Source organism: Macaca nemestrina, chromosome 3 (assembly GCF_043159975.1).
Source record: "Macaca nemestrina isolate mMacNem1 chromosome 3, mMacNem.hap1, whole genome shotgun sequence".
Classification (NCBI taxonomy): domain Eukaryota; kingdom Metazoa; phylum Chordata; class Mammalia; order Primates; family Cercopithecidae; genus Macaca; species Macaca nemestrina.
The window spans coordinates 34,965,660-34,989,264 of record NC_092127.1 but is presented as its reverse complement, the minus strand read 5'-3'; the positions used below and the strand labels follow the sequence as shown (position 1 = coordinate 34,989,264).

General features: G+C 37.4%; 1 long non-coding RNA gene across 2 annotated transcripts in view; it reads left to right on the top strand.

Moving 5' to 3' along the window:
- Positions 1 to 15,429, top strand: part of LOC105463516 (uncharacterized) — an 83,220-nt gene extending 67,791 nt beyond the window's left edge. For both annotated transcript variants that reach the window (XR_976378.3, XR_976379.3), the window contains one exon: positions 11,428 to 15,429. This is a non-coding gene — a long non-coding RNA (uncharacterized lncRNA). The remainder of the gene's footprint in view (positions 1 to 11,427) is intronic.
- The last annotated feature ends 8,176 nt before the right edge of the window (positions 15,430 to 23,605 follow it).

The following is a 23,605-nucleotide window of genomic DNA, read 5'->3' as shown; positions in this document are numbered from 1 at the left end:
CATGTAAGTCTTTCCCCTTAGACAGTGGCTGAGTAAAGGTGAGAGGAGGCAGGTGTAGGGGTCGGAGGCCTGTCCTTCCGGCACATCTTGTTTATTAACTCTCCTGAGCTCACTGGGGGTTCTATTTTTTTTTTTTTTAAGAGGCAGGGTCTTGCTATATTGCCCAGGCTGGAGTGCAGTGACTGCTCGCAGATGCAGTCATTGCACAACTACAGCCTCAAATTCCTGGGCTCAAGAGATCCTGCCACCTCTGCTTCCTGAGTAGCTGGGACTACAGGCACGCATGACCACACTTGGTTTTCTGTCGTGATTCTTGAATGTTAAGCTTGACTTATCTGAGAATCATCTGTATTGATCCTGGATAAATCGACAGGTTAATTGGTCCCTGGGGTTAAAGTTCTCATGAGATAAGTGGCTTTTCTAGCAAATAACATAATAGAGCTGAGCTAATCTATTTTTCCAATCACTAATGTACAAGTAGGAAAATCTGATTCAATGACAACTAAAGGAGGCTTATTTAACATCACATAAAATTAGAGAAAGTTGATCAACTCACTTAGGTGAGTATTTCTTCTACCAGGATCCCTAGTTCAGACAGTTTCTCTGGGTGGTTCTTTTCGTTTCTAGAAAGTGAAGAAAACTCTTATACTTAAGTGAACTTTTCTTGCTGCTTTGTGTTCTATCCTTTTGAGATAAGATATGATATGTTTAGATTTCTGGATTCCAGTATGTATTGGTGTCTATTTAGTCAGGAATACATGGATTCTCTTTCTGTCTAAAAGTCATATTAGTCAGAAAATGGCCTCAAAAGAGTTGTCTATCTTTTTATTCCTTTCTCTCCTGAGCCCTGTACAAGAAGCGTCTCACACCCCTTGTACCACTCCTCCAGAACTACCCAGGCCAAGGTCCTCCATAACCTTCATTTTGCTTAATACAATGGTCTATTATTGTCATCCTCTTAAATCCTGAGCATAATTTGACACAGTTGGTCACTCCTCCCCTCCTTTAAGTACTTTCTCAACTCGGTTTCCAAGGCACTGCCTTTGCATGGATGTCTACTACCTCATTATCTGATCCTCCACCCCCTCCTTTTCCTGACTTCTATACATTGCAGTGCCTCAAGACATGGCCCTTGGTCCTCTCTTCTTTGCTAGTTACAGTTACTCCCTGGATGATCTGATCTTATTTTTTGCCTTTAAATACCACCTATATGCCAATGGCTCTCCAATTTATTCCTCTAGCCTCTACGTGTCCCTTGAACCCCAAGCTCATATACCAGCTATGTACTTAGCAACTCCATTTGGGTGCCTAGTAAACATTTCAAACTTAACACTTCCCAAACTGAACTGCACTTCCAACCCCATCCAACCAGCTCCCTGCCTCTTCTCAGCAAATGGCAGCTCCAAGCCAAAAATCTTCTTGTTATCCCTGAGTGCTCTTTTTTTTTTTTTCCTCATACCCTGGATACATGATAGCTGTGCCCACATCTTCGAAATAAGCCAAGCATCTGACTACTTCTTATCACCTCCTCTGTTGCTACTCTGGTTCTAGCTGCCATCATCTCTGACTTGAATGACTGTGATAATATCTTAACTGGTCTCCCTGTTTCTACTTCTCTACCATCACTCATTCTCAAAAGAGAGTGATTCTTTAAACATGTAAGCCAGGTGATGTCATTCCTTTGCTGCAAATCCTCAGTATTACATAGAATAAAAGCCAAAGTCCTTACAGTGATTTAGAAAGCTCTGCCCAGTCTCTGACCCTCCCCCAGGCACTCAGACTCCTTCTGCCCTGCTGGCCTCTTTTTCCTAGCAGCCACTGCCTTGAGGTCTGTATACGCTCTTCCCTCCCACTCAGATGCTCATCACCCCCTCCCTCACTTCAAATCTTAGCTAAAAGGTCACATGTTCAAAGAGAACAACCTGACTACCCTATTTAATAATGCCTAACATCTAACGTTTTCTCTTCCCCTTCCCTTTCCAGCTTTATTTTTCTTAAGGGCACTTGTCTCCATGTGACTTACTATCTACTGTACTTATTTTTTCTTTATTATCTGTATTCCCTCTCCTGCCGTATTTAGTTAGTTTATGTTCATTGTTGTATCCCTAACATTGGAGGAGCTCCTGCCCTATAGCTGGCCCTTAATAGATATTTGTAACTTTAATGCATGATTAAGAAAATGTTTCTGATCAGACATGGTGGCTCACACCTATCACCCCAGCACTTTGGGAAGCCAAGGCGGGAGGATCGCTTCAGGCCAAGAGTTTGAGACCAGCCAGGCAACATAGTGAGACACTGTCTCTACAAAAATAATAAGAATAATAATACAAAAAAAAATAGCCAAGCATAGTGGCATGTACCTGTAGTCTTAGCTACCTGAAAGTTCAAGTGGAAGGATCACCTGAGCCCAGGAGTTTAAGGCTGCAGTAAGCTATGATTACACCACTGTACTCCAGCCTGGGAACTGAGTGAGACCTTGTCTCTTAAAAAAAAAAAAGAGTTTATGTTACTGGATACCCTGATTGGGTGGGATGGAAGCACATTACATCTGTGTTAGAGTCCAAACTATAATATGTGAAGTTTTACTTTATATGTTTGGCTGACTATTCAACAAATATTAATTGAGCATCTACTCTGTGCCAGGAACTTTGTTTGGCATTAAGGATAGAACCATGAGCAAAACAGGTCTCCATGCCCTTAGGAGCTCATGAATGTTTCTTCACTGAAAAAATTATTTTGCAATATCTAATATATAAAAATACATTTAAAACTTATATTCTTTATATCAAAAACATATAAAGAATAATGAATTCTTATATGCCTTCCTCACCCATGAAGAAATGAAACATTACCATTGCAGGTAAACCTCCATTTTACTCCTCTCCATTTCCTCCCTTGCTGCCATAGGTAACTGCTAACCTGAATATTTTATTTATCAACCTCATGCATTTTAAAAATATCTTTGCTATATATGGATCCATAAACCACATATAGTACTATTTTATGTTTAAATGCTCTAAAAATGCATGTCTTCTTTTTGCTTTGTTCACTCGTTATTTATGAGATTCATTTGTGTTGATACACGTAAGCATTCATTTTCATTGCTGTGTAATATCTCACTTTCTCATGCATTTCCCTGTCCCCTGTTGCCTTACTTATCCATTCTTTCATGTCCCCTGTTTCTTAAAAGGGGAATGGATAAGTGAGATATTTGTAGGTTGTTTCCAGTTTTTTGATACCATAAATATTGTTGCCAAATGTCCAAAAGAACTTTCTGCAATGATGGAAATGTCCTATATCTGCACTCAACAAGACTGTTGCCACTTGCCACATGTGGCTATGGAGCACTTGAAATGTAGCTAGCATGACTGAAGAATCACATTCTTAGTCTGTTTAGTTTTAATTAATGAGATTAATAACTATTGTATTGGAGAACACAATTCTACCTAATGTTACCTTTGGGCACATACGTGAATTAATCTTGGGCTGTAGTTCTTACCACAATCAGACCTGATATACTCTTTATTAATAAATATTTTGTATCACCCCACTTACTATCTTGAAATGAAATTCATAACTTATCTTCACACATTTTAAAAAATCACTGCAATATACTTTCTATGATGTAAAGTAAAAATGTAAGAACAGTAATTTTAATAAAATAATATGTGTTTCAATATGTCAGTAACCACAAATACACTACACTACATTAGGAGACATGATGAGGCATTTCACAGATGAAGAGTGATAGAAGATTGTGAGACTGGTAACTCAAACATTGCAAGTGATGCAACTATTGGTGATGTGAAGAACTCTTGGTAACGTTCTGAACAAAACACAATTCAGGCTGCCTTTATTTAGTAGTTGCATCTCTGAAAAATTTGGCATACAATTAAGACCTTACAGAGTACTTATTATTTATATCTAAAAGAGGGTTATATTATACTCTTAGATAATTATAATCAGGTTTCCCATCTATATAAATGTTCTACTAATCCTTCTAAAGTCATGAAGGACCCAGGACAATTCTTTTTTCAATGAGACCATCCAAATTTCAGGACATACAGGATATCTGGCTCTTACCTATTAAATGGCAGTAACACACACACACACACACACACACGCACACACCCTCCGTCACTATTATAAGCAGACCTGCCTCCCAGGTGTGGCACCAGTCCTGTTGAGACCCATTGGCCTATGGTACATACCCAGCAGCAAAACCACTGTCTCATAAGATACGATCTTCTTCAACTTTACCCAATATGTGTTTGTTTTCCCAGTTACTCCAAAGTTTTCCAAAGGGTTTAGACCAATTGACATTCCCACTGCAAGCATATACAGTGTATCATTTCTCTAAATATATGCAGTTTTTACCTCGAAAGTGACACTTTTCCTAGGTTATAATTTTGCTGATCTCAACAGTTGGCTGTTAAAAAACATAACTTACCTGTGTTCTAAAATAACTCTTTGTACATCTTCCTCCAAAGGAGGACATCCCGTTTTTTTAAGTAAATGCCGAACAGCATGCCTGCTAACCTGAATGCAGGTATAGTCTCTTCCACTATTTTTCCCATTGTTGCTATGGCCCTAGAAGTCCCAAATTCTAGCTCCTCTTCACTAACCCCAGGGACACCCATCTCTGTCTCCTTCCACCTCCCTTCAAATTTCACAGGGATCTGATGGGGATCCCCTGGGCCTTCAAGGCACTAAAACACCTTGAAATCTGAATCCCTAGTTTCATAGAGCAGTGCAGAGTGAGGTAAATGGAGCCAAGTCCATTACTATTAGAGGAGTCATAGCAACCTGACCTTTACACTTCTGATTATAGCTGTAAAACAGTTATTGCCACCATAATGGCAAAACTCTCCACAGCTCAGTGGCTCACAATAGCAAGCACTTATTCTCACACTCACAGTCAACTTCAGCTGGGCTGATGCAAGTTCAGCCGGGCAGGGCAGCTCTGCTTCAAGTTGCACGTTGGCTGGGTTTGTTTCTAGGTTTGGGGTTGGGTTTGGGTCACCTCTACATTTTTTATTCTGCAACTTAGGATGATGGGCCAGAGGCCAAAAAGGCCCTGCTCTCCAGGCAGATCACTGGAGAACAACACAGTGTGTCCACCACTCAATCATATTGAGGGCTGCTGCTTGCGTCACATCTGCTAATTTCCAGTGGCCAAAGCACGTCACATAGCTAAGCCCAAAGGTAGAAAAACATATTCTGCTCTGAGGAAAAGGTGGGAGGGAGTGAGTGTTCGCTGAAAAATAACGCAGTCCAACTCAAAACAGTAAACTTTTGTAATGGGATAGAGTTTGTGATTAATAGAACATTTTTTTGTTTTATCACCAAAACATAGCAAATGTATCTTGATAATCCCTCTTAACTATGTTGTTTATTTGATATAAAAGAGGAAAAACTCTCAGTGGACCTGGCTGGGGAATGGGTCACTCTAATTACCTGATTGTTCCTACTAAATGGAGGTTAACCCTTCCTGTGAATTGCATCTGCCTTGACTCTGGACCAGGTACATGACTACTCAGATAAGGTGACCATATGTATCTGAACTTTTTTCTAGGCTTATAAGGTTGTTTTGGATATTGTCTTCATTGTCCACTTTCTAAAAATTGCACTTTGCCAGTCATCTTTAGGTTAGGAACAGGATGGTATTCATAGTGACAGTATACTCACAAAAATACAAATGTCTCTGATAATTGTGTTTTGTTTCAATAAACTTTATTCCTTAGAGCAGCTTTAGGTTCATGGTAAAATTGAGCAAAAGTTATCAGGGAGTTCCCATATATTGTCTGTCCCCAGCACACTCACAGCCTCACCCACTATCAGCGTCTCCCACCAGAGTGATACATTTGTTATAACAGATGAATCTACATTGACAGATCATTATCACCCAGAGTTCATAATTTACATTAATGTTCACTCTTGACATTGTACACTCTATAGCTTTGGAAAAACATATAATGGCATGTCTCCACCATTAGAGTATCATACAGAATAGTTTCACTATCCTAAAAACCATCTGTGCTCTGCCTATTCATTTCCCCCTTTCCCCTAAACCCTGGCACGCCCTGATCTTTTACTGGCTCCATAGGTTAGCCCTTCCAGAATGTTGCATAGTTGGAATCATATGTACACATGGAGCCTTTCAGTTTGTCTTCTTTCACTTACCGAAGATGCATTTAAGGTTTCTCCATGCCTTTTCATGGTCGAATTGCTCATTTCCTTTTAGTGTTGAACATTATTTTATTGTCTGGAGGTACCACGGTTTATTTTTCCATTCACCTACTGAAGGACATTTTAGTTGTTTCCCACTTTGGGCACTTATGAATAAAGCTGCCAGAAACATTCATGTGCAGGCTTTTCTGTGGACATGTGTTTTCAGCTCCTCTGGGTAAATACCAAGGAGCACGACTGCTGGATCATATGCTAAGAAAATGTTTAGTTTTGTAAGAAACTGCCAAACTGTCTTCCAAAGTGGCTATATCATTGGCATACCCACCAGCAATGAATGAGAATTCCTGTTGCTCCACATCCTCAACCAGCACTGGGTGTTGTCAGGGTTCTGGATTTGGGACATTGTAATAGGTTTACAGTAGTATCTCGATGCTGCTTTATTTTGCATTTCCCTGATGACAGGCTGTGGAGCATCTTTTCAAACGTTTATTTGCCATCTATACCTTTGTTGGTGAGGTGTCTGTGTAATTCTTTGGTCCATTTTAAAACTGGATTGTTTATATGCTTGTTGCTGAATTGTAAGATTTATTCCTGTATTTCGAGTAACAGCCTATTATCTGATATATCTTTTGCAAACATTTTCTCCCAGTCTGTGGCTTGTCTTTTCATTTTCTTGACAGGAAACTTTTATTATTTGTTTATTTATTTATTATACTTTAAGTTCTAGGGTACATGTGCTCAATGGGCAGGTTTGTTACATATGTATACATGTGCCATGTTGGTGTGCTGCACCCGTTAACTCATCATTTACATTAGGTATATCTCCTAATGCTATCCCTCCCAGCTCCCCCCACCCCAAGACAAGCCCCAGTGTGTGATGTTCCCCACCCTGTATCCAAGTGTTCTCATTGTTCAATTCCCACCTATGAGTGAGATACATGCGGTGTTTGGCTTTCTGTCCTTGCGATAGTTTGCTCAGAATGATGGTTTCCAGCTGCATCCATGTCCCTACAAAGGACATGAACTCATCCTTTTTTATGGCTGCGTAGTATTCTATGGTGTATATGTGCCACATTTTCTTAATCCAGTCTATCATTGGTGGACATTTGGGTTGGTTCCAAGTCTTCGCTATTGTGAATAGTGCCGCAATAAACATACGTGTACATGTGTCTTTATAGCAGCATGATTTATAATCCTTTGGGTATATACCCAGTAATGGGATGGCTGGGTCAAATGGTATTTCTAGTTCTAGATCCTTGAGGAATTGCCACACAGTCTTCCACAATGGTTGAACTAGTAGGAAACTTTTAATTAAATAGAATAAAGCAAAAAAAAGTTTTGAATCACACATTAAATATAAAATCTCAGAAGCTGTAAGCACGTCTGAGACATTAGGTTTCTTTAAAACTTGATCGTCAAGGTAATCAAAGTGCTTCTGAATTTCTTGGCAAAATTAGAAAACTTTAAAAACTAACATCGATTGTTAGTAAATTATATGACGAGGGGATCATATCTGTCTCATTCACCCCTACATCCCTGGCAGAGTGCCTGGCACATAGTAAGTGTTCAAAAAATATTTTTAAGTGAATGAATGTTTGTTGTGGGTTAGCAACATTATAGATGTTATTTTATTTAATCTCCTTGGTAATCTTAAAAGTTAGATTTTGGCCTTGCACGGTGGCTCACGCCCATTATCCCAGCACTTTGGGAGGCCAAGGTGAGCGGATCATGAGGTCAGGAGATCAAGACCATCCTGGCTAACACAGTGAAACCCTGTCTCTATTAAAAATTCAAAAAAAAAAAATTAGCTGGGCATGGTGGTGGGCGCCTGCCGTCCCAGCTACTCCGGAGGCTGAGGCGGGAGAATGGCGTGAACCTGGGAGGCGGAGTTTGCAGTGAGCCGAGATCGTGCCAATGCACTCCAGGCTGGGTGACAGAGCGAGACTCCGTCTCAATGAAATGAAATGAAATGAAATGAAATGAAATGAAATGAAATAAATTTTAAAAAGTTAGATTTTGCTGTCATCCTCATCATGGCAAAATTAGAAGACTGAACTTCTTGGCAAAATTAGAAAACTTTAAAAAACTAACATCAATTGTTAATAAATTATACGAAGGGAGGATCATATCTGTCTCATTCACCCCTATATCCCTGGCAGAGTGCCTGGCACATAGTAAGTGTCCAAAAATATTTTTAAGTGAATGAATGTTCGTTGTGGGTTAGCAACATTATAGATGTTATTTTATTTAATCTTCTTGGTAATCTTAAAAATTAGATTTTGGTATCCTCATCTTATAGATGAGGAGATTGAATCTCAGGGAGATAAGGAAGGTGCCCAAGGTCACACAAATAGGAAACAACAGAAATGGAAATCCAATTACAGTGTGCCTGACTCTAAATCCAATATTTGTTCTACTATGTCACTTGTTTTAGCAAAGACTGAGAGTTGGCTATTCAACTGTCATTTCTCTCCATGTCCTTGAGGACAGACCTTAATTGTGTACTAGTGCCCTAGACCCTTAAGTGATTCAAGTAAATCCTCATTGATCTGCCCCCATTCCCCATTTCTGTAACCAGTTTAGAGGTTTGGAATGTGACCTGGTTTTGGCTGTGAGATTGGAGAAAAATATTCTGATGGTACAGATGGGGGAGGAGTTTGGGAAAGGATTTCTGTTGCCTCTTTAACAAAGAAACACAAGAGAGAAACGGAGCTTTGTTTGACTCTTAAGTGTTGTTGCATAGAGATGTGATGCCACAGCTCCTGAAGCCATCTTGCTGCCAGGAGGGGAATGAGAAGACAACCCCAGGGGCCTAAGAAACTGTTGGACTCCCAGCATTGTTCAGAAAGTGGTAGCTCTCAGTCAAGTCTTTGGTTTTCCTAAGATAGTTACCTGAGCATTTGGGCTGCCCAGGAACCAGATAATTGGAGTATCAGTCACTCTGTAATACATACCCTACCAAAACCAGCTCCACAGTTTTCGAAATCTCTATTACAAACGCACATGTAAAATGAAATGCTTTGATAGTTCTTATTGTTAGTTTATGGAAATGGGATGTCTTAACTTATTCATTCATTTACTAGCCATTTCCTGTGTGCCAATTGCTGGCAGGCATGGTAAGTACTTCATAGAGATCGGCACTACAGAAGAGCAAAGGGAGATACTCAACCAGCCTGGTGGTGGGTTCTAAGAGGAAGGGTTTGGGAAGACTCTGTACCAGAGCTGACAAGCAGTGACACTTGAATGAACCCAAAAAGACAGTAGGAATTATCCAGGTAGATAAAGAAAAACAGGGTATTCCCTGCAAAGAAGGTAGCATATGAGATACACGGAGATGCGACAGAATATGACACAGCTGAGGAAGTACAAGTAATTGAGTGCATAGGGTGCAGGTTAGAAGAATTGGGAGGGAATGTAAGAGAGGTAAACAGAGGCTTGCTCACAAAGCACCTTGGCCAAGCTATGAGTGAGACTTATTCAGCAAACAGTAGGGAGGGAGTTACTGAAGGATATTAAGTATGTGCTGAACATGATGGTACCTGCATATTAGGAAGATCACTTTGGCAACAGAAAGAATATTTTGGAGAAGAGGAAAGGAGACCAATTGAGTTGATGTGCTGCAGAGAAGCAATGAAAAGAGGCTTTTAGATTCGAGACATACTTAGGAAATGGTTTAGAACTTGGTGAGTGTATATCAGAGTTCAGCAAAGAGGGGAGTGCAAGGTTGGCAAAGAAACACAGAGCTAGTTAGCGGCATGGAGGAGGCTGCCAGACTGTGTGTTAAGGGCTCAGGTGAGGGCACAGACCAAGAGTTAATGGTTCTAGTGCACATGGTCGAGTGATTTACTTAGAGTGGTTTTAGGAGCAAAGAAGGATGGATCAATCCACATTTGGGTAAGTGTTGCAGAAGGAAAAGAAAGCAAGAAGAGTGAGAAGTTGAAAGTATTGTTTAAAGAGACAGGTTGAAGAGCTAAACCAAAGCAGGATGAAGGAAGTAAAACCAGAAGAGGAAAGAGAGGGATGGGGCTTCACAACTGTGGAGGATAAGCAGGTATGATTGGAGCAATGTGGATTGTAGGAGCTGATGGAAAGAAGTCTGAACAGGTGGAGTAGCTCCAGGTAATATGAAGGGGAAGGGGTGAGTTGCTGATATCTGTGTGGAGATGAAGGTCAGTGATGTTGAAGAAGGGAAGGCACTGGGTATTGCAAAGGTCATCCACATGGACACTGAAGACACCAGGATTATGGTAGATTTGGGAGGGAGAGAAAAATCATAAACCATGTCAGGAAATGATAAGAACAACAAGAAAAGATGGCAATGGTGAATTTGAGAGGCATAAGTTTCAAAGGAAGAAGGATTTTCATAGGACATTTGAGGAATATTGAATGAGCAAGTGTTAATAGTTATTTAGCACTTACCGTGTACCTGGTTCTGTTCTAAGTGCTTTACATGTACATTTACTAAATTCATGTAATTCTCATCTGTGAGGTTAATGCCATAACTCCCATTTTACAAATGAGGAAACTAAGGCTCTGAGATGGTTAATAACTTGCCCAAAGTCTAACTGTGTCTAAACCAGGTAGTTTGTCATCTGCAAAGTCTACACTCTTGCCCATGTCGTTCTTCCTGCTTCTGCCCACCAGCCCAGCCAACCCATGTGGTTAAGTGGAAGGTTCAAGAACAAGCAACCTCCAGTTAAGAGTGCAGGGAGGAGGTAGTGTCTGAGGTGGGAGCCATTCAAAAAACTCCGACCATAACTGGTCTTTGATAGTACCACCTCCTTTATGTTTTCCAGGGTCTAATTCATTTAGTACTGAGACATGATAATGTGCCTTTGAACTATGGGTTAATATGTAAACTGCCCCGAAGCCTTTTCAGAAGTGGGTACAGTATCCTTTTAAAATAAATGGTTACATAATTATTAACTATAAGTAATCAATTACATAAATGAGTTAATTTGCATATTTTAGAGAATTTATATACTCTAAGAGTGGCAAAGAAAAAACTGAAGTATATAACCGTGAATTATACATAGTTCTGCTTTTTCTCTGGCATTACATACTAAATTTTATGACAAATCAGTTCATGACTATATTTTGAAAGATAATCTCCCTATTTTTCTTTTTGACTTTAGTTACCTGCCAGACACTGACTATGTTAAACACCAAAGCACAAGAATGCTCCAAAGAAGAGGTCTATATTGCTTGACTCATATTAACTTCTGTTTATTTTCTTAGGATTAAGACCCAAACGTTGTTGAAAAATGTTCAGATCCTACAAAACACTGACATGCCAGTTCCTCAGCTTTGATGGAGAAACCAGCTTTCTCTTCTTGCAGAGATACTCTTCATGAAAAGTGGAGCTCCAAGAAGAATAGACATGAGGAAAATACGTATTTTTACAAAAGGAAATGTATGGTGCAATTATAAACTGTAGCATGAACCCATAATTGGAAGTCTACGTCTCACGGTTATAGTCAATAATTCTGGTACATATGAAATAAGTTCTTTCAAAATGGGATTCAGGTATTATTTAGAAATGCATCTACTGAAAAGAAGCATACCACAAAAATTTATGCTGATTATGGATGAGATCATGGACAGTTTCATCCAAATTATGAGCTGGATTTGTCAGATGTAGAGTCTCAATCAGGTCACTTGAAAGACCAAATGATTTCCTTTTCATCTGAAGGGTTCAGAGAGGCAGCTTTTGAAAAGGCGCTATTGAAATATTCAAGGTAGCTGTTCTTAGCACAGCTTTGATTTCTAAAACAACTAGAAGGACTGTAGAACTACATGAGGGAAGAGAAGAGAAACTGAAGAATTGTTTGAAAACATAAATATTCTTTACTTATAGTACCACTCCATGCTTTGTGAAAAAAAATTATTTTATGAAGTCAAGAAGTAAATCAGAAGAAAACAGCAGGGAAAGTCAGCACAAACTGGTTTATCTAATACTTTCTCAGTGTCCAATTTGCAATGCACTGAGTTCCCTGCTTAACTATGTCTATACAATGGGGGCAGGGAGAGGAGTAGGTTAAAAATAAATATGAGTTGCAAGTCTTTCTCCTCAGGCTGCTAATATTAATATGCCTGAATTTTATGTTTGTTGTTGTCTTCCTTGTCTCTATAGTTTTTGCAACTAGTGTATATATGTCTAAACAATCTATTGCTTAAATTTACATAATTTTCAACTTTACATATGTAGAATCATGCTGTTTGTTTCCTTCCATACCTCAGTTTTTTCACTAAAAATTGTCTTCTGAAAAAACTTGGAGGTATCATACTTCCTGATTTAAAATTATATTACAATGTTATAGTAAACAAATCAGTATAGTACTTACACAAAAACAGACACAGTGTAACAGAATGGAGTGCAGATATAAATTCAAACATATACAGTAAGCTAATTTTTGACAGAGACACCAAGAGGATACAGTGGGAAAAGGATAGGATCTTCAATAAATAGTGCTGAGAAAATTGAATTTCCACACATATGCAAAATTTATAAAATATAAGGCCTAAAACTATAAAATTCCTTAAAGAGAACACAAAAAGCTCCTGGACATTGGCCTTGGAAATTATTTTTTGAATATCCCACCAAAAAATGAAAAAAAAAAAAGCTCAGGCTACAAAAGCAAAAATAAATAAATGAGACTACATTGAACTACAAAGATTTGTACAGCAAAGTAAATAACCAACAAAATAAAATGACAGCCTATGGATTGAGAAAAATATTTGCAAACCATGCATCTGATAAGGGGATAATATCCAAAATTAATAAAGAACTCATACAACTCAATAATAGGAAATCAAATAGCTTGATTTTAAAATGGGAAAAGAGCACTTGTCGACACTTCTCCAAATAAGACATAAAAGTGGCCAACAGATATATGAAAAGGCACCCAACATCATTAATCGTCAGAAGAATGCAAACAAAAACCATTGAGATATCGTCTCACACCCATTAGGATGGCTGTTATCAAAAAAACAAAAGATAAATGTTGGTGGAGTTGTGGAGAACAGGGAGCCCTAGTACATTGTTGGTAGGGTTATAGATTGGTACAACCATTATGAAAAATAATATTGAGATGTCTAAAGAAATTTAAATGAGAACCATCATGATCTGACCCAGCAATCCTTCTTCTGAGCATAGACCCAAAGTAAATGAAATAATCACCTTGTAAAGGCATCCACACTCCCATGTTCATTGCAGTACTATTCTCAATAGCCAAGATGTGAAAAGAGCCTAGGTGTCCGTTAATGGACAAATGGATAAACTGTGATATACATATACATATACATATACATATAGTTCTCTTACACTGAACGTATATTATTCAATATTGAAAAAGAAGATTCTGCCATTTGCCACACATAGTGAACCTGGAGGACGTTATACTAAGGGAAATAAGCCAGATGCAGAAAGAAAAATATTGCGTTATCTTGCTTATTTGTGAAATCTAAAAGAAAAAGTCAAATATACAGAGATAGAGAATAAAACTGTTTTTATGGGCAGGGGATAGAGAGATGAAGGTCAAATATGTGAACTGAATGAGACTAGAGATCTAATGTACATCATGAAGAATATAGGCAATAAAATTGCACTGTATTTGGGAAACCTGCTGAGTAGATTTTAGTTACTGTTGCCACAGAAACAAAGAAGAAATAGATACCTATGTGAGATTATGGATATGTTAATTTGCTTCACTATATGTAACTATATGTATCCCATCACATCGTGTTGGATACCTTAAATATATGCAATAAAAATGTATATTAAAAAATTATCTTTTGGGATTTGTTCATGTTGAGGCACGTAGGAATAATTCATTTTTCATCACCAAAGAGTATTCCATTTTATGAATATGCTACAATTTACAGCATAATTTATTTTTGCTTTGGATGAATATTGAAATTTTTATAGACTTTTATTTATTTGTGTGTCTGCTTGGCTCTTACAAACATGCCTGCCTTGAACATTCTTGTATATCTCCTGGTATTCATATGCAAAAGTTTATCTAGGTTTATCTACCTAGAAGTAGAATTGTTGCGTTATTGGACATGGACACCTTTAACTTTATTTACTGGATAATGCCAACTCGTTTTCCAGTACTAATTTATACAGTTATCCTTCAGGATCTGTGGAGGATTTGTTCCAGGACTTCCTATAGATATCAAAATCCACAGATACTATAAAGTCCCTTATGTAGAAATGGCATAGGATTTGCATATAACCTGTGCATAACCTTCCATATACTTTAATCTTTAGGTTACTTAATATACCCAACACAATGTAAATGTTATGTAAATAGTTGTTATGCTGTATTGTTTAAGAAATAATGATGAGGAAAAAAGTTGGTACTTGTTCAGTACAAATGCAAGCACCCTCTTCTTTCCAAATATTTTCTATCCGTGGTTGGTTGAATCCACGAATATACAACCCATGGATATGGAGGGCCAACTGTACTCATACTTGCCTTCTGTTATTGCTTGAGAATCTGTCCAACACTTGTTACTGATCCAACTTTGTAATTATTGCTGGTGTGATTGGTACAAGTAGTATTTTATGTTATTTTAATTTGCATTCCCCATATGTTTGTTGCCAGTCCCGCTGTCTTTCTGGAAAATACCCATTTGTGTCTTTTGCCAATTTTTTCTATTAGGTTGTCTGTCTTTTTTTCAGTGATTTTGAGTTTTAAAAATTATCTTTTGAGTTCCATATATTTTGGAGACTAATCCTTTGCTAGGTATATATGTCACAAATTGGGGTTTATTGATGAATAGAATTATTCATTTTAATGTAGTTCAATGTATTAACCTTTTTCTTTATGATTTGTTTTAGATGTCTTGTTAAAGAAATTCCTACTTATTATGAGGTAATTTATTCTCCTCTATTTCCTTCTAAAAGTTTTAAAGTTTTGCCTTTCACATGTAAGTCCTTTGTCCAACCTGAAACTCGATAATGCATTTCCAATTAATTTTTAAAATTTTCTCCATAATTGCCTTACATATTGAGATAATTGTATGTTTTCTTTCTTCATAGTTTGTTAAGGTAGTATTAGATTAATAAACTTGAGAACGTTTAATCAACCTGCATTCCTGAAACAAATTCAACTTGAGCCTGAAGTACGTTGTGTAGTTTATTTTGTGAATATTTCCTTGGTGACTTTCATATATATTCATAAAGGAGATTAATCTGTAATTTTCCTTGGTTTTTATTTCACCGTTATTTTAGATCAAGAAAATCTTTTAATGCTTTTATCCTTAAAGTGTACTTTGTTAATATTAGAATATCAGCATTACCTAAATTTTATTAGTGTGTATGTATATGTGTGTATATATATATATCTACACATATTTGTTTGTGTAGTCATTAAGCTGTACACTTAGTATTTCTGCATATTGCCATATGTAAACGGTACCCAATAAAGTACTATTGTTGTTTTTAAAAAGAATATAATAAGCAACCAAGAAAACATGGAGTATTCAGCTACCACCATCAACTTTCAGTAATAGAGAATGGCAGGTGAAACAAAACAAAGACGCATAAACCAAAGCAAAATTCCAAAATTCTTTCATTTTGGAAACAAAAATCTTTCATTAAAAAATTTCTTTGACATAAATCTGTTGGTAGAAATCTCCGTTTTTGTCTTCAAAAAATTTGTTTCTGAGAACCTAGAAGCTTTCCTGCCAAGATCAGGAACGGGGCAAGAATGTCCCTTCTCACCACTCACATTTCAAGATGATACTGGAAGTTCTAACTAATGCCGTAAGATGAGAGAAGGAAATATATATACATATTGGGAAGGAAGAAATAAACTGTCTGTATTCACACATGACATAATTGTTTATCTAGAAAATCTGAAAGAATCAACAACATCAAAAAAAAATTCCTGGGGCCAGGCACAGTGGTGCATGCCTGTAATCCCAGCATTTTGTGAGGCTGAGACAGGAGGATTGCTTGTGGCCAGGAGTTCGAGACCAACCTGGGCAACAAAGCAAGACCTTGTTTCTACAAAAAGAATTTTTTCAATTACCTAGGTGCAGTGGTGTGCACCTGTAGTCCCAGCTACTTGGGAGGCTAAGGCAGAAAAACCACTTGAGCCCAAGAGCTTGAGGCTGCAGTGAGCTATGATTGTGCCACTGCACTCCAACCTGGGTAACAGAGCAAGACCCGTCTCTAAAAAGCAAAAAAAAAAAAAAAAAAAAAAAAAAAAAAAAAAAAAAAAAAAGATGACAACAACAAAACAAATTAATAGATTATAGTAAAGTTACAGTATAGAAGGTTAATATATACAAATCAATTGCTTTTCTATACACTAGCAAAGACCAAACAGAATTTGAAATTAAAAACATAATACCATTTATATTATCATCTCCAAAAATAAAATGCTTAGGTATAAATTTAATAAAATATGTACAAGATCTACATCAGGAAAACTACAAAACTGCAGTGAAAGAAATCAATGAAATAAAAAGATGGAGACATAGTCCGTGTTCAAGTATAGGAAAACTGAAAATTGTCAAGACATCAGTTCTTTTCAATGTCATCTATAGATTCAATGCAATCTTGGTCAAAATCCCAGCAAGTTATTTGGAGGATATCAACAAACTGATTCTAAAGCTTATAGGAAGAGGCAAAAGACTCAGAATTGTCACACAATATTTAAAAAGAAGAATGAAGTCAAAAGACTGATGTTGCCAAATTTCAAGACTTACTATAAAGCTTTGATAATCAAGACAGTGTGGTATTTAGCAAAACAATAGACTAATAGATCAATGGAACAGAATAGAGAGCTCAGAATTAAACCCACACAAATATAGCCAACTAATCTTGGACAAAGAAGCAAAGGCAATTCAATAGACAAAAGACAATCTTTTCAACAAATGGTGTTGGAACAACTGAATATCAACATGCAAAAAAAAAAAAAAAAGAATATGGGACAACTTCACACCTTTCACAAAAGATTAACTCAAAATAGATTATAGACCTAAGTGTAAAATTCAAAACTATAAAACTCCTAGAAGATAGCACAGGAAAAAGCTTATGACTTTGGGTATGGTGGTGACTTTTTAGGTACAACACCAAAGGCCCAATTCTTGAGAGAAATAATTGATAAATTGGGCTTCATTACAATTAAAAACTTCTGCTCTGAAAAAGACAGTATCAAGAGAATGAGAAGACAAACCACAGACTGGGGGAAAAATATTTGCAAAAGACCTACTTGATAAAGGTATTGTTATCCAAAATATACAAAGAAATCTTAAAACTCAACAAAAGAAAATTAACAACTCAATTTTTAAAAAATGGGCCAAAGAACTAAGCATTATCTCACCAAAGAAGTTATACAGAGGGCAAGTAAGCATATGAAAAGAAATTCCACATTGTATGTCATCAGGGAAATGCAAATTAAAACATCGAAATACCACTATACATCTATTAAAATGGTCAAAATTCAAAACTCCAACAACACCAAATATTGGCGAGGATGTGGAGCAATAGGAACTCTCATTCAATGCTGATGGGAATGAAAAATGGTACAGGCCCTTTGGAAGACTGTTTTTCAGTTTGTTACAAAACTAAACATACTCTTAACATATGATCCAGTAATTGCGCTTGTTGATATTTGCCTAGAGGTGATGAAAACATATATCCATGTAAAATCCTGCACATGAAGGTTTATGGCAACTTTATTCATAAGTGCCAAATCTTGGAAACAACCAAGGTCTCCTTCATTAGATGAATGATTAAATAAACTGTGGTACCTTCCAACAATGAAATAATAGTCAGCACTAAAAAGAAGTGAGCTACCTAGCCATGAAAAGACATGGGGTACATTAAACTCAGATTGCTAAAATCCAATCTAAAAGGCTACATATTGTATTATTCCAACTATACGACATTCTGGAAAAGACAAAACTATAGAGACAGTAAAAGATCAGGAATTGCCAGGGGTTAGCAGAAAAGGAAGGCTGAATTGGTGGTGCGCAAAGGATGTTTAGGGCAGTGAAACTATTCTGTATGGTGGATATGTGTCATTACGTTCGTCCAAACTCACAGAATGTACAACACCAAGAGTGAACCCTAATGTAAACTATAGACTCTGGGTGATAACGATGTACCAACTTAATTTCATCAATTGCAACAAATATGCCATTCTGATGCCAGATGTTGATAGTGGGAGAGGTTGTACGTGTGCAGGGTTGTTCCTGCTCAATTTTACTGTCAATTTTACAACTGCCCTAAAAATAGTCTTTAAAATTGTGTTTATTTCTCCTTTGTTTTTGAAAGATGGTTATCTGAAAACTTAAAGTTGTAAACACTTTGATTATTCCACTATTGCTGCTGAAAAATCAGCTGTCAGTTTGGCAATGTTTTGATGGCAATATCTTTTTCTGGCTTCTTTAAAGGCTCTTTTTATTGTTGGCATTCTGTAGTTTCACCATGTTCTTTCTAGGTATGCATTTATTCTTATTTGCTTTGTTTGGAATTCACTGTGGTGTTTGTTTGTTTGTTTTTGGATCAGAGAGTTTGCTCTTTCATTCATTCTGGAAGATTATAAACCACTGTCTCTCTAAGTATTTTCTTTTCTTTTTCTATTGTCTCCTTTAACTCCAATTAGAAATATGTGAGACTCCACCAGTTAGAATGGCGATCATTGAAAAGTTAGGAAACAACAGGTGCTGGAGAGGATGTGGAGAAATAGGAACACTTTTACACTGTTGGTGGGACTGTAAACTAGTTCAACCATTGTGGAAGACAATGTGGCAATTCCTCAAGGATCTAGAACTAGAAAGACCATTTGACCCAGCCATCCCATTACTTGTAATCCATGATTACAAAGGATTATAAATCATGCTACTATAAAGACACATGCACACATATGTTTATTGTGGCACTATTCACAATAGCAAAGACTTGGAACCAACCCCAATGTCCATCAATGATAGACTGAATTAAGAAAATGTGGCACATATACACCATGGAATACTATGCAGCCATAAAAAAGGATGAGTTCATGTCCTTCATAGATACATGGATGCAGCTGGAAACCATCATTCTGAGCAAACTATCGCAAGGACAAAAAACCAAACACCGCATGTTCTCACTCATAGATGGGAACTGAACAATGAGAACACTTGGATACAGGGTGGTGAACATCACACACCGGGGCCTGTCGTGGGGTGGGGGGAGGGCGGAGGGATAGCATTAGGAGATATACCTAATGTACATGACCAGTTAATGGGTGCAGCACACCAACATGGCACATGTATACATATGTAACACACCTGCAGGTTGTGCACATGTACCCTATAACTTAAAGTATAATGAAAAAAAAATGTGAGACTCATGGTCTTGTCAAAAACACCTTCCTAGGATTACTTCATCTTTGTCAAAAGCCATAGAAAATATATCCTACATAGGAGTTTTTGAACTTGCCCTTATAATCTGTCTGAACCCTAATCTTCCTGAATTATCTTCTGCTGTTAAAGGCTAATTGCATAGAATTTGAGGAGATACAATAACAAATTATAATGTTTTATATTGATGAATTCATTTGTGGGGGTCACATCAACTTGATTATTGACAATATGGATGCTAAGTTTTGGGTCTCTATGATGTTATTGAAATGTGGGGTGATCCAGTCTCCTTGGTCATGAAAAATGATGAAAATGTGCCATGATGGAAAAGGAGTGGGTAGTGCTACTGATCAATGCCATCTGCAGATTTTTAAAATAGAGTTTTTAGAAATTTAGGCCATACAAGGACTTCATGTCTAAAACACCAAAAGCAACGTCAACAAAAGCCAAAATTGACAAATGGGATCTAATTAAACTAAAGAGCTTCTGCACCACAAAAGAAACTACCATCAGAGTGAACAGGCAACTTACAGAATGGGAGAAAATTTTTGCAACCTACTCATCTGACAAAGGGCTAATATCCAGAACCTACAAAGAACTCAAACAAATTTACAAGAGAAGAACAAACAACCCCATGAAAAAGTGTGCAAAGGATATGAACAGACACTTCTCAAAAGAAGACATTCATATAGCCAACAGACACATGAGAAAATGCTCATCATCACTGGCCATCAGAGAAATGCAAATCGAAACCACAATGAGATATCATCTCACACCAGTTAGAATGGTAATCATTACAGTCAGGAAACAATAGGTGCTGGAGAGGATGTGGAGAAATAGGAACACTTTTACACTGTTGGTGGGACTGTAAACTAGTTCAACCATTGTGGAAGACAGTGTGGTGATTCCTCAAGGATCTAGAACTAGAAAGACCATTTGACCCAGCCATCCAATTATTGGGTATATACCCAAAGGATTATAAATCATGCTGCTATAAAGACACATGGACACGTATGTTTATTGTGGCACTATTCACAATAGCAAAGACTTGGAATCAACCCAAATGTCGATCAGTGACAGACTGGATTAAGAAAATGTGGCACATATACACCATGGAATACTATGCAGCCATGAAAAAGGATGAGTTCATGTCCTTTGTAGGGACATGGATGCAGCTGGAAACCATCATTCTCAGCAAACTATCGCAAGAACAGAAAACCAAACATCGCATGTTCTCACTCATAGGTGGGAATTGAACAATGAGATCACTTGGACACAGGAAGGGGAACATCACACACCGGGGCCTATTGTGGGGAGGGTGGACGGGGGAGGGATAGCATTAGGAGATATACCTAACGTAAATGACGAGTTAATGGGTGCAGCACACCAACATGGCACATGTATACATATATAACAAACCTGCACGTTGTGCACATGTACCCTAGAACTTAAAGTATAATAATAAAAAAAAAACTTTAAAAATAAAAAAAAAAAGAAATTTAGGCCATAACAAATTAATAAGGAGTTTCTTATTAATCTTCCAGTATATGGCATGGATGGAACATTAATTTTTAAAAGAGATTTACAACTTTTTTATTATTTGATTTTCAAAAGGCTTTTCTTTACTCATTTAATAAAATGTTAGAGCCACTCATCTGTTCCTCACAGGCATAAACAATAGGGAAATGGATAACCTTATTTACTGCTGCTGAATGTCTCCATCTGGATATATTTGATAGTATCTCAGGGCAAATATTTAAATGCTGCTGCCTCAGTATATTTCTTAACATTTGGAAAGAGCACATCCTGAATGAGACCCTGTAGGCAAGTACCTAGTAATAGTATTCAGGATTGCTGCCTCTGTTTTTGCCAGATCACCTTGTAAAATGAATAAAACTTATTATGTCAGGAATCTAAGCTTTGTTTAGAACTTCCAATGGCAGATTCTCTGTATATAAAAGTTCAGTGGCACCATTCAATCAACCACTTTTGCCTTAGTAACATTAAGCAAGAAAAGCTAAGTAGTTGTTTTAAATAGAATGAACAGCACAGGAGGAGAGTGAAGATACTATTTGTTTAAGTGGAACAGCTCAGAAATAAAAATTGTCCTGTCATATATACAGAATGGTAAGATGAATGATTTGATAAATGCAATTATGTATTGCCTGCCTACTCTGCGCAACTTGGTTCCAGTTCTCACAGCACTTGCAATGATCAAAAGTTAATTGCAAGGGTCAGTCCTGAAACACAGCAAACAAAAAGTATACAGTTTAGTATAACATTTAGTAAGAGCTTATATATGTTGGAGGCACTGACTGTGCTTAGATATTAGGACACAGAAGAAAAAGACATGGTTCTCCTCTTGTATAATTATATAAACTAATGCAGTCATATAAGTCACTTTAGAAGACATGCTATTATAGATTCCTGTCACCATGTGAGTTGACTGTACATCAATGCATGAGTCAGGTTCACCACACCCTGACAAAAAGATGAAGCTGACATTGCTTTTGGCACAGAAAGCTCCATTGTGTGGGCCTGGCACATGAGAGAAGGTGTGCCTCAGACGTGATTGAATTCTCGGAGGATAGGGTGAAGAAGCTGGAAATGCTCTTCCTGGGAGACTGTACTGATGAGGCAGGCATCAGTCACCAGCCCACGAGAAACAAAGAGTCATTGATTCTGGTGCCAGGCTCAGGGCTTCTGCAACAGAGTTTGTCCCAGACTATCAGATAGAGTTTATTGCCACTCTCTCTTCACCATCAGCAAGCAGAGTCAGGAACTCCTGAGAAAGGAGTGCCTGTCCAGAAGCAGAAGAGAAGAGGTTGAATGCAGGTTATTTATTTTATTTTATTTTTTTGACACTAAGTAGAATGACAGAGCAATATACTCCATGTGATTTCTTAAAGCTTCACAAAGCTTTCATAAAGTTTCAAAACCAATTAAGAGTGAAGAACTGATCAGTTAGTATTCCCATGAAACTAAATGATAGGTGCCAACCTTCTTATTCATAAAATCTTCTTTTGTTCCCATTTCTTAGCTAGGGGATGGGAGCAAATGAATTTTTTTTAACTTTTTTTTTCTAAGTCATTATCCACATTAATGGGGAACGTGCTGAATTCTTTCACGAAAATCTCACCTTTACACTGGAGATATTGGCTTCATACAAATGCTCCCAGGATAGATGATGACCTAAAATGTATGTTCCTTTTCTCTACCTGATATTTTCTGCAAAATCAATTATTTTTCTCATTCTTCATTACTGATTCTATCTCCTAGTATATTGTTGGTAGACATAAATATGATATGGGAAGTATGTACACTACTTTGACAGGAAGTACTAACATAGTTTAATCTGAGGTCTGTGATTGGTAAGAACCTGAGTGTAGCATACATGTGTGAGCTTGGGGTTGAGTTCATGGAAGATACTGACTAGACTGAGATTCATGGGGGAAAAAATGATGACCTATATTCCCCTTGGTCAAAGCAAATATAAAGGTTATTGTTGCATAAATCAAAGATAGGCCTACATAACTGGAAGTCTAAAATTTTAGACTGGATTTTGAGAGAGAGACTTTCAGGGAAATGATCTTATCCTAGCTGGGGGAGATCTAACACTCTAGAGAAGGTGGGAAGGGTACAGAAAAGGCAATCATCATTGTGGAAAGTAGTCACGAAATGGAAATGTTAATTTCCATTAACATGAGAAAGAGAGGGAGAACTTTGCAAAGCTCTCAGCCTTTACAGTCAGCTTTAGGTAGCTAAAATAAATCCACAGATCCACTCTGACTTTTCATATTCCTTTCCACATTTGGATCCACTTCCAACATTTTGTCCTCTGTGCTTTTAAATGTTGTGAAATATCTCCGAGAATTGCTTTAATGTGAAGCTTTGTTTGTTTATTTGTTTTGGCTAGCATCACTACCTCCGGAACATCTTCATCCTTTTAGTCACAATTACTTTCCTCATTTACATGGATAAACTTGCCTTCTCTAGTCTCTAAAAGGTCAGCAGTATCAACATTCTCGCTGTCTGCTCTTTCTTCTATAAT